Source organism: Salmo trutta, chromosome 2 (genome assembly GCF_901001165.1).
Source record: "Salmo trutta chromosome 2, fSalTru1.1, whole genome shotgun sequence".
Lineage (NCBI taxonomy): Eukaryota > Metazoa > Chordata > Actinopteri > Salmoniformes > Salmonidae > Salmo > Salmo trutta.
In genome coordinates this window covers 36068061-36080669 of record NC_042958.1, presented here as the reverse complement: position 1 = coordinate 36080669, position 12609 = coordinate 36068061, and positions in this window count along the sequence as shown.

The following is a 12609-nucleotide window of genomic DNA, read 5'->3' as shown; positions in this document are numbered from 1 at the left end:
GAGAGGGAGAAAAGAGCACTGCCCTCTGGGAGAGGAGAGACAGCGAGAGAGGGCGATCAATCGGATTGTTACCGGAGAGGGCCAAAGCGTTTCATGTATTTCAGTCTGACTTCACAAAGATGGTTACTAGCAATGTTTCCTCAGATTTCTTCCAGCACCGAGCTAATTTCAGGTTGTGAGCAGAAACAATATCATTTTGCGAGCATTCCTGCACGTGTTAACTGTGAACACAGAGGCTGTACCCACTTTTAAAAAAGGTTGAACTCAAGCATTTTCATCTCCATATCAAATCATTTCTGGGTAACAATTAAGTACCTTACTCCGAGTTCAAAAATAGCTTCTTAGCAAAGAGCAATTTCTCAAGCAGCAATTTTGCTAGGATTGTTGGAATGGCATGAGTGGGGAGGGGAAAACTGAATATTAGCTGTTATCAATTTACTGCATGGAGATGTTACCATGGAAGGCCAAAATTCCCTCCCAACAAAACAGGCTGAAATTTCAAGCAATCTTTTCAACAGCACTTACACTAAAAAAGGGCATTATCAGAATTTTCTAAATATTATTCCAACCTCAGTGTGGAAATATATATTAAACACAGGAAATCATGTTTTTGAATGCACTGGGCTTTAAGTTAGTTTCAGACAGCAGCCAATAGGCTATTGTGGCTTTTTGACCATAATGTAGGCCTAACAAAACCAATGGTGCAAATGCCATAACATTTCCACATAGATACATATTTCCACATGGATATTTGTGGGCTCCCGAGTGGTGCAGCGGTCTAAGGCACCGCATCTCAGTGCTAGAGGCGTCACTACAGACCCTGGTTTGATCCAGGGCTGTATCACAACTGGCCGTGATCGGGAGTTCCATAGGGCAGTGCACAATTGGCCCAGCTTCGTCTGGGTTAGGGGAGGGTTTGGACTAGTTAAATAAAGATTAAAATAAAGTAAAAAATATAGTTGTTGACTACAATGGTGTTGTGTTCAATGTAGGCATACATTCAATGATACTTAAAAAAAACATCATGCATGGCTTGACACTGATGTTTTACTCAAGCTCAAATCACTATATAAAAATAAGCAATGATCAATTGACCAAATAGGTCTGAAAATGTCATTGGGTTATGATGCAAGAAACCACTTTACAAAATAAAAATGGTTATTATTAGTACCATTCAGAAAATCATACAAAAATGTATGCTACCCTCTGCCAATTGGCTTATTTGCATTTTCAGCCTCAAAATATCACACTGCCCCTTTAAGACAAAAAATCTATTTTCCTGACTCGCTTTCAAAGACAGTTAGATATGTACAGGTTTTGTGCTCTTGTAAGGAAGCAAATCACTCCCCCATTGCTGACCAAAATTTGCTATAACCAGGGGAGTAAAGCACTAACCAGCAAAGAAAATCAACAAATGTGCATACTGGCTCTGCGATCTCAAATGCGCATCTAGGCTACTCTCCGACCGCTCGTGATGGAAAAACCGCTTGGGCTGTGAAATAGAAAAAGGCTACTCAGATGCACTCCTCAGGCTCAACAAAATCACCAACTCAGTCTTGAAGTTAGATTGGGTTTGCTGCATTGATTCAATCTGTTTAAAGCCAGGAAAGATACATTTTTGTGAAGTTGAATCTCATGCATCTCTGCAGAGACGGGTAATTCCTCTGCACGGGACTGCTTCAGGAGCTGCGAGGCTGAGCACACAGTTTACAGGGAACATTGGTTACCAGTAATGGAGAAGTCCAGTGTGTGTTTGGGCAGCTGTTTCCCAGCCCAGACAGTAGCGTTGCTCTCGTTAAGTACCGTGTTCAGCTGCAGGGTATACTTCCCCAACTTGTTTAGGTTCCCTACACAGGGAGAACAACACTGTTTAACCACCAGAGTCAGACATTATGACAAACATTGCATCATTAGCTAGTAACAAAAACGTGCATATTAAAAACATAAAAATTTGCTTTTTTCTTTATTTACGAATTTAGGGAAATGTTTTCCATAAATTTATGTTCTACATCTAAGGACATTTAGAACATAAAAATACGGTTTTACCATACTTAAGAGGAAACTCTAAATCATTACAATAAAGTTAGAAATAAGAAATTAATTTCCAGTAAATTGAAACAAGAAAGTACCCATGGCTTGTTGAGAATTTCCACATGGAGAGGCCCTGCAAGGAATGAAAATGAGATCCTACCGTCACTCACAAATATGTGCATACTTAGGATACAGTATCAAAAATACTTAGCAGATAGCACGGAGCTACTGTGTAAGGTCTCTGCTACCACACGGCAAGCGGTACCGATGCACAAAGTCTGGAACCAACAGGACCCCAAGCCATTAAATAAGACTGCTAAATAGATAACCAACAGCTACTCGGACCATGTGCATTGAACCTTTTGCACATCACCTACACTGCTCTTACTGTTTTTCTATCCTGTTGCCTAGTAACTTTATCCCTACCTATATGTACAGCTAGACATAATGTACCCCTGCACATCAACTCGGTACTGGTACCCAGTGTATAGCCAAGTTATCGTTACTCATTGTGTATTTATTCCTTGTGTTATTATTTTTCTATTCATTCTCTCCCTCCATCTCTGCATTGTTGGGAAGGGCCCGTAAGTAAGCATTTCACTGTTGGGTCATTCCACGAAAATAGTGGCTTTCCTGTCCCGGCCTTATTCACCAGGAAAATCACTTACAAGTGTGAGATGACAAAAAAATATATATATATATTTTAACTGAAGTGTTTTATTATTAATATAACATATGTAAGACAGTTATATTGCAAACAATGTTTTTTATATATTGTAGAGCACAGTCAGTACCATGAAATTAGCTTTTCCCTCAGGTCAGGAGTCATGGTTTAATGACATTTTGAGTTTTAAAATATATTTTCTCCCTCTAAATGTCATAATGCAAAGGAAAGTATTATAGTTATTTAGTGGACTACTTAAAAAACTAAAATGTCAAATAAATATTACAAATAATTTACAACTAATAGCTGTCCCTCAACTTCATGTCACTGGTGTTAAAATGTGTAAAAAAAAACACCACTCTGAAAAAATGCAACATCCTTGTCAAATTCTTCCTGGGTCAAAGGTTTATTGGAGACAGGACTGTTTTGAAAAGCACATGGTGAGTGTGCACTCTCTTCATATGTTAACAATTTGATGATTAACTTGGTAATTTCATGAGAGGATTTAAGATGTGTCACTGGTGTTATACAGTTTATAGTAAGGGGAAAGGAAATTGGATTAAAATTATTGATAAAATTGCATGATTAAGTGACTTATTTACAATTTAAGAAGTGTGGTTTGAGCTACAGTGGCTGCCATCTTAGATTTGCCATCTTGTCTGCAGATTTGTCACTGGCGTAATCGTCACTGGTGTTACTGTTTTTGCTGGTAACACCAGTGACATGACGATAAAACCAAACTTTTTTTTTTACCTGGCCACTGTTTCAAAATGCTAATTATTTTGTATTTGTGGCATAAAACCAAAGCATTGATTGCTGTCATACCTTGTCCATAGACTGCTTACACAGTAAGGAAACTGCCATTGAACAAAAGATCAGTTCAAATTTGCCATAGTATCTGGAAATACTTGTTGCAGCAGCTGACTGTGTGAAAGTGGCAGATCTGAACTGGCTACTAGTGAAGAAGCCGTCAGTAGCCAGAAAGCAATGGAGAATGGCTCAGAGATATGGACACGACACAATAACATGGCAAAGAAACATATCTGAAGTAAAAGTGAAGAATAATACAGGAAAAACTTCCATGAACATGTTTTACTGCATACAAAATGTTTGTATCAGTGTGGTTAGGAAAACAGTTTTATTTTCAAAGTTAGTGTTTCTAATGTTCTAGTGGACATGTTTTAGATGTTGGTATGACAATATTGTGTTATGAAAGACATTTTAGTCAATAGGCTTCATCTTTTGGTCTTAATCCTTGACTAATAACCCTCATTTTATTGTTCATATTTAAAAATGAACCCATCTTATGAAATCTGAAATTATTTGTAATTAAACATATTAACTAATAAATTGATAAAATTTGTTTGAAATAACCGTATGTTTGTCATTTTTGTTACATTGCGCCACTGGTATTACTGTATGACATATTGGTGTTCTGGCATCAGAGTTGCCCAATTTAGTTGAATATAGTTTTTGTATCTACCTAACTGTTGCTACATTCATTAGTAAACATTTTAATGATATGATCATTCAATTTTGATGACTCAACCTCAATTATTTCAAATGTTACAAAAATAAAAATAAAGTTTCATAACAGATAACTCCACCCGTTGAACGGATAAAAATGTTGATCTTTAGAACATTTCTCCTATAGCTGCTGTTTCCATTATACATGCTGCAATATTTTTTGCAGCATTGTTTTTATCGAATTACCAGGTCATGTGATCAGAAAAACTCGTGGCCCTACACATGGTAAACCAACCAAACATGTTGTTTTCCCTGGTGAATTTGGAGAGCCTGTACACAGCCCAGTTATTAAGCTCCTTGGAGGTCATTGCTCCTTGGAGGTCATTCCACAGCCGTTGTCCGTGACAACCACTGTCGGTTTCCCCAAGGACTCGTTGAACAGCTGGGGGAAAAGATGAGAAACAATCAACAACTGCTGTGTCCCATTCCATCGACACAGTATTGAGGTGCAGAACTCTCATAAGGTGAATGCACCAATTTGTAAGTCGCTCTGGATAAGAGCGTCTGCTAAATGACTTAAATGTAAATGTAAACTTCATAGGACTACTAAAACACTTCAATCCTTATGCATCACTTTTATTCAAGACCACAATAACGAAAGTGAGGTTTACAATTGTTCAAAAAAAAAAAAAAACACTAACTCACCAATCGGATGTCTATTGTCCTCACTCCTGTGTTGTGTGATGTCGCTGACAGTGCATTGTCAATTAGTTCTGCAAAGGCATACGCTGGGGGAGGGGGGGGGAACAAAGCTTTAATTAGCTATAGCAAAAAATACACCTTTTCATACTGCATCCGCTGGGTACAAATTTGCCCTGGGCTAAGTGCAGTGTGAATATAGCTAATATAGCTAATGAATACAAACATGACTGTATATTTTTGGCCTGGAAATACTGTACTAAGGCACCCACTTTGGACCAGTGTGTCGTCGTGAGGGAGGAACACAATGTGTTCCGTAGTTGCCACTGGCAGAATCTATTTCTGTTCTGTCTGTTGTTGTCAAGACAAACGTTTCGTTGGAAGGAATGGCAAATTCCTAAGGAGAGAAAGCATTGGAAATAGTTGTAGCAATATCTCACAACACAGATGTGACAGGTTGATAGTTTGGTTTAGATTTTGTATTCACAACAAATGTGACAACTTGTGTATAACAAGAGCTACGTAACTAGATATTAACAATTGAATTCAAACCTTAACTTGGAAATATGACAGCTTGTAATGCCTGGATGGAGAATGCACCTGCCACCCTTCTTCTATGATATAATGGCGGTCAGCTAACCAACCTTAAAAAGGTGCACGCCACCACCTACTGTGCTGGAGTGTGTGGTCAATTTCGGTTTACATTTCTAAATTCCCCTAACTCACTACTTATGAGAAAATAAGAAAAGAGCCCTACTAACTTCTAATAAACCCTCCCCCATCCCCCAAATCCCTTCCAAACCCCCCCAACCTCAATGAGCCTACAATTCAATCTTTCCCCCTCTTCAACATACTTACAATATAACAACACATGCTCCAACGTTTCATCGACCATACACAAACCATTCATATGCCTGCTAACCAGATGTAATGACGAGTTCAATGTCCTAAGCGCAGTCGAGCAAACACCACCTCTTCCTTCCTAATTTGACCTTTTCTTGGAGGGCATATCAATGCTGGCCCTTGGGCTCAGAGTCCCATCTCTTCTACCACACATCTATCAAAATGGCTTGGAACTTACATTTGGCCTCACCTCTACCCAGTCGAACATTAATATCAATTAAATACAGTTGAAGTCTGAAGTTTACATACACCTTAGCCAAATTTAAACTCAGTTTTTCACAATTCCTGACATTTAATCCTAGTGAAAATTCCCTGTCTTAGGTCAGTTAGGATCACCACTTTATTTTAAGAGTGTGAAATGTCAGAATAATAGTAGAGAGAATGATTTATTTCAGCTTTTATTTCTTTCATCACATTCCCAGTGGGTCAGAACTTTACATACAGTGAGGGGGGAAAAAGTATTTGATCCCCTGCTGATTTTGTACGTTTGCCCACTGACAAAGAAATGATAAGTCTATAATTTTAATGGTAGGTGTATTTGAACAGTGAGAGACACAATAACAACAAAAAAATCCAGAAAAACGCATGTCAAGAATGTTATAAAATGATTTGCATTTTAATGAGGGAAAAAAGTATTTGAACCCTCTGCAAAACATGACTTAGTACTTGGTGGCAAAACCCTTGTTGGCAATCACAGAGGTCAGACGTTTCTTGTAGTTGGCCACCAGGTTTGCACACATCTCAGGAGGGATTTTGTCCCACTCCTCTTTGCAGATCTTCTCCAAGTCATTAAGGTTTTGAGGCTGACGTTTGGCAACTCGTACCTTCAGCTCCCTCCACAGATTTTCTATGGGATTAAGGTCTGGAGACTGGCTAGGCCACTCCAGGGCCTTAATGTGCTTCTTCTTGAGCCACTCCTTTGTTGCCTTGGCCGTGTGTTTTGGGTCATTGTCATGCTGGAATACCCATCCACGACCCATTTTCAATGCCCTGGCTGAGGGAAGGAGGTTCTCACCCAAGATTTGATGGTACATGGCCCCGTCCATCGTCCCTTTGATGCGGTGAAGTTGTCCTGTCCCCTTAGCAGAAAAACACCCCCAAAGCATAATGTTTCCACCTCCATGTTTGACGGTGGGGATGGTGTTCTGTGGGTCATAGGCAGCATTCCTCCTCCTCCAAACACGGCGAGTTGAGTTGATGCCAAAGAGCTCCATTTTGGTCTCATCTGACCACAACACTTTCACCAGTTGTCCTCTGAATCATTCAGATGTTCATTGGCAAACTTCAGACGGGCATGTATATGTGCTTTCTTGAGCAGGGGGACCTTGCGGGCGCTGCAGGATTTCAGTCCTTCACGGCGTAGTGTGTTACCAATTGTTTTCTTGGTGACTATGGTCCCAGCTGCCTTGAGATTATTGACAAGATCCTCCCGTGTAGTTCTGGGCTGATTCCTCACCGTTCTCATGATCATTGCAACTCCACAAGGTGAGATCTTGCATGGAGCCCCAGGCTGAGGGAGATTGACAGTTCTTTTGTGTTTCTTCCATTTGCGAATAATCGCACCAACTGTAGTCACCTTCTCACCAAGCTGCTTGGCGATGGTCTTGTAGCCCATTCCAGCCTTGTGTAGGTCTACAATCTTGTCCCTGACATCCTTGGAGAGCTATTTGGTCTTGGCCATGGTGGAGAGTTTGGAATCTGATTGATTGATTGCTTCTGTGGACTGGTGTCTTTTATACAGGTAACAAGGTGAGATTAGGAGCACTCCCTTTAAGAGTGTGCTCCTAATCTCAGCTCATTATCTGTATAAAAGACACCTGGGAGCCAGAAATCTTTTTGATTGAGAGGGGGTAAAATACTTATTTCCCTCATTAAAATGCAAATGAATTTATAACGTTTTTGACATGCATTTTTCTGGATTGTTTTGTTGTTATTCTGTCTCACTGTTCAAATAAACCTACCATTAAAATTATAGACTGATCCTTTCTTTGTCAGTGGGCAAACATACAAAATCAGCAGGGGATCAAATACTTTTTCCCCTCACTGTACACTCAATTAGTATTTGGTAACATTGTCTTTAAATTGTTTAACTTGGGTCAAACTTTTCAGGTAGCCTTCCACAATAAGTTGGGTGAATTTTGTCCCATTCCTCCTGACAGAGCTGGTGTAACTGAGTCCGGTTTGTAGGCCTCCTTGCTCACACAAGCTTTTTCAGTTCTGCCCACAAATGTTCTATAGGATTGAGGTCAGGGCTTTGTGACGGCCACTCCAATACCTTGATTTTGTTGTCCTTAAACCATTTTGCCACAACTTTGGACTATGCTTGAGGGTCAACGTGCCGTCCTTGGCCAGCTCTCCTGCTATCTCTCTCAGAATGACCTTCTTGATCCTAATCAGTCAGGTTTCAAGACTGGGCATTCAACTGAGACTGCTCTTCTCTGTGTCACGGAGGCTCTCCGCACTGCTAAAGCTAACTCTCTCTCCTCTGTTCTCATCCTTCTAGACCTATCTGCTGCCTTTGATACTGTGAACCATCAGATCCTCCTCTCCACCCTCTCCGAGCTGGGCATCTCCGGCGCGGCCCACGTTTGGATTGCGTCCTACCTGACAGGTCGCTCCTACCAGGTGGCGTGGCGAGAATCTGTCTCCGCACCATGTGCTCTCACCACTGGTGTCCCCCAGGGCTCTGTTCTAGGCCCTCTCCTATTCTCGCTTCACACCAAGTCACTTGGCTCTGTCATATCCTCACATGGTCTCTCCTATCATTGCTATGCAGACGACACACAATTAATCTTCTCCTTTCCCCCTTCTGATAACCAGGTGGCGAATCGCATCTCTGCATGTCTGGCAGACATATCAGTGTGGATGACGGATCACCACCTCAAGCTGAACCTCGGCAAGACGGAGCTGCTCTTCCTCCCGGGGAAGGACTGCCCGTTCCATGATCTCGCCATCACGGTTGACAACTCCCTTGTGTCCTCCTCCCAGAGTGCTAAGAAGCTTGGCGTGACCCTGGACAACACCCTGTTGTTCTCCACTAACATCAAGGCGGTGACCCGATCCTGTAGGTTCATGCTCTACAACATTCGCAGAGTACGACCCTGCCTCACACAGGAAGCGGCGCAGGTCCTAATCCAGGCACTTGTCATCTCCCGTCTGGATTACTGCAACTCGCTGTTGGCTGGGCTCCCTGCCTGTGCCATTAAACCCCTACAACTCATCCAGAACGCCGCAGCCCGTCTGGTGTTCAACCTTCCCAAGTTCTCTCACGTCACCCCGCTCCTCTGCTCTCTCGACTGGCTTCCAGTTGAAGCTCGCATCCGCTACAAGACCATGGTGCTTGCCTACGGAGCTGTGAGGGCAACGGCACCTCCGTACCTCCAGGCTCTGATCAGGCCCTACACCCAAACAAGGGCACTGCGTTCATCCACCTCTGGCCTGCTCGCCTCCCTACCTCTGAGGAAGCACAGTTCCCGCTCAGCCCAGTCAAAACTGTTCGCTGGTCTGGCACCCCAATGGTGGAACAAGCTCCCTCACGACGCCAGGACAGCGGAGTCAATCACCACCTTCCGGAGACACCTGAAACCCCACCTCTTTAAGGAATACCTGGGATAGGATAAAGTAATCCTTCTAACCCCCCCCCCTTAAAACATTTAGATGCACTATTGTAAAGTGGTTGTTCCACTGGATATCATAAGGTGAATGCACCAATTTGTAAGTCGCTCTGGATAAGAGCGTCTGCTAAATGACTTAAATGTAAATGTAAATGGTCATTGTCCATTTGGAAGACCCATTTCCGACCAAGCTTTAACTTCCTGACTGATGTCTTGAGATGTTGCTTCAATATATAAACATAATTTTCCTACCTCATGATGTCATCTATTTTGTGAAGTGCACCAGTCCCTCCTGCAGCAAAGCACCCACACAACATGATGCTGCCACCCCCGTGCTTCACGGTTGGGATGGTGTCCTTCGGCTTGCAAGCCTCCCCCTTTTTCCCCCCAAACATAACAATGGTCATTATGGCCAAACAGTTCTATTTTTGTTTCATCAGACCAGAGGACATTTCTCCAAAAAGTACGATCTTTGTCCTCATGTGCAGTTGCAAACCGTAGTCTGGCTTTTTATGGCAGTTTTGGAGCAGTGGCTTCTTCCTTGTTGAGCGGCCTTTCAGGTTATGTTGATATAGGACTTGTTTTACTGTGGATATAGATACTTTTGTACCTGTTTCCTCCAGCATCTTCACAAGGTCCTTTGCTGTTGTTCTGGGATTGATTTGCACTTTTCGCACCAAAGTACGTTCATCTCAATGCGTCTCCTCCCTGAGCGGTATGACGACTGCGTGGTCCCATGGTGTTTATACTTGTGTACTATTGTTTGTACAGATGAACATGGTACCTTCAGGCGTTTGGAAATTGCTCCCAAGGATGAACCAGACTTGTGGAGGTCTATAATAATTTTTCTGTGGTCTTGGCTGATTTCTTTCGATTAAAGAAAGGACCTTGTCAAGGTATTGGAGTGGCATTCACAAAGCCCTGTCCTCAATCCTATAGAACATTTGTGGGCAGAACTGAAAAAGTGTGTGCGAGTAAGGCCTACAAACTTGACTCAGTTACAAGAGCTCTGTCAGGAGGAATGGGCCAAAATTCACCCAATTTATTGTGGGAAGCTTGTGGAAGGCTCCACGAAACATTTGACCCATGTTAAACAATTTAAAGGCAATGCTACCAAATACTAATTGAGTGTATGTAAACTTCTGACCCACTGGGAATGTGATGAAAGAAATAAAAGCTGAAATAAATCACTCTCTACTATTATTCTGACATTTCACATTCTTAAAATAAAATGATTTTAACTAACCTAAGACAGGGAATTTTTACTAGGATTAAATGTCAGGAATTGTGAAAAACTGAGTTTAAATATATTTGGCTAAGGTGTATGTAAACTTCCGACTTCAACTGTATGTATGTACGTATATATATTTATTCAACTCCTGACTGTTAGCAATTAGGCTTCTAGCATTCCACTGAAGGATAACAAAAACCATGACTAACTATCATCATACCTAGACATTCCATCATTAGGAGTCAACATATCAACAATAATGGCGACGGTAACATCTGTTACTCCTAAAAACTATTTTGCTGCTTCCACAACTTGCCAGTTCTTTCCACAAACGCAGTCAGGTTGATAACCTTTCCAAGGAAGGCTATAACGTCAATCTGATTAACTATTAAAGTGTCCTTTGACACAACATTTGTGAGAACAAAATTTCTAAACAGGTCTGGTATCCGTTTCAGGACCAACATAAGGAACATTTTCTACAGTAGATTCACTTATTCCAAGACATACCCTATTATCTCCATCATTCTGCCTAATAGTTACACCAATCTGCCTTGCAGCCTCTGCATAAGATACATTGTGAGTGATTTATATCTTTGGGCCTCTCTGGCATCCACCAAATGCTGTGCTGTGTTCCCCCCCACAATTACTACAGTTAACCTTGACATTCTTCCCACATTCACCGTAATCATGTTCCCCTCCACACATGGCACATATTTTCTTTCCTTTGCACAGAGCCGCGACAGGTCCCATTCTTTGGCATTTAAAACACCTTAATGGGAGGTTGGACAAACTCTCTAACAGTTAAAGCCATGAAGCCCACCTGTACTTTCTTAGGTACAACTTTCTCATACATTAATACTGCCAGGCTTTCACTTCGCTGCACCTCTTTACTGAACAGCCTTTTGGCTTCAACCACTATACCCCTTCTACATTTTATATAATCTATGAACATCGATAGTGGAACCCCAGAAATGACCCCCCTCAACTTAGCTGAAGGCTCCAGGGACATGACTTGTGATTTTCTTCCCATTGATAGTTTTCATTTTCACAATCTTCCCTTGCTGAACATGATCAGCACCAGTGGCGACCCTTCATTCAGGCAGGTGGGGCAGAGCCTGTTTTGAGCCCCACCTGTTTAGCATGTTATTTTAGCATGTGAAATATCAAATTGCAAACAAAAAATATAATTGAGTTAATAAAGCTGCATACAAACATGGTGTCTTTTGCTTTCTTGAGTAAGGCAGCTCCGAAATTCAGGCGTTTCAGCCTAGCTCAGTGCTTTCTGTGGTGGTGGGGCAGCCAGCGGAAATATTGAGCGTAGGGTTTGGTAATGTTCTCTAGTTGTGCCGTGATTGGCTCAGTATCCTGTCACTCATGGGGACAATACATCACGACAAAATCTACAGGGATAGCTCAAATTGAAGCCCCTTGGGTGCTGCCATAGAGTTACATTAGAAGTGCCCATCCAAGAAGGCTCAAGGTCATAGATGATATAACATGATTTGATGTCATTTTAACAGTAGCTTTGATTAGACTGACATACTTTTAAAATCTTAGCTAGCAATCTATCATCATGTATCACGTCGACAATCTACTGGCAAATCTTTTTCAATTCTTGTCATATGAAGAGAAATTATAGATAAAACGCATCGGTTCTCATCGGCCATAGTACATAAACATTAGACAAGTTGGAAATCGCAAAAATAAAAAGAATGGTTTGGAAGGAATCAGTGGCTAACTGCAAGCGTTGCAAAGCAAGCATTAGCCTGCTATTGAGTATAGTGGGTGTGTGTGGTCCAAGTCTGGGTTTAAGGGTCTCTTTTCCAAGCTTAAAAGGATAAACATTCAACACCATGGGAATTGGCCATGCTGTCAATCCAGCATGATTTCTATTGCGTTCAAACAATTGGAAAATCTCAGACTTCAGTGAGATTAAGACAACTGGGACTGTGGAAAAAAATTGAGCACCGACTGGGAAAATATACTGCTCAAAAAAATAA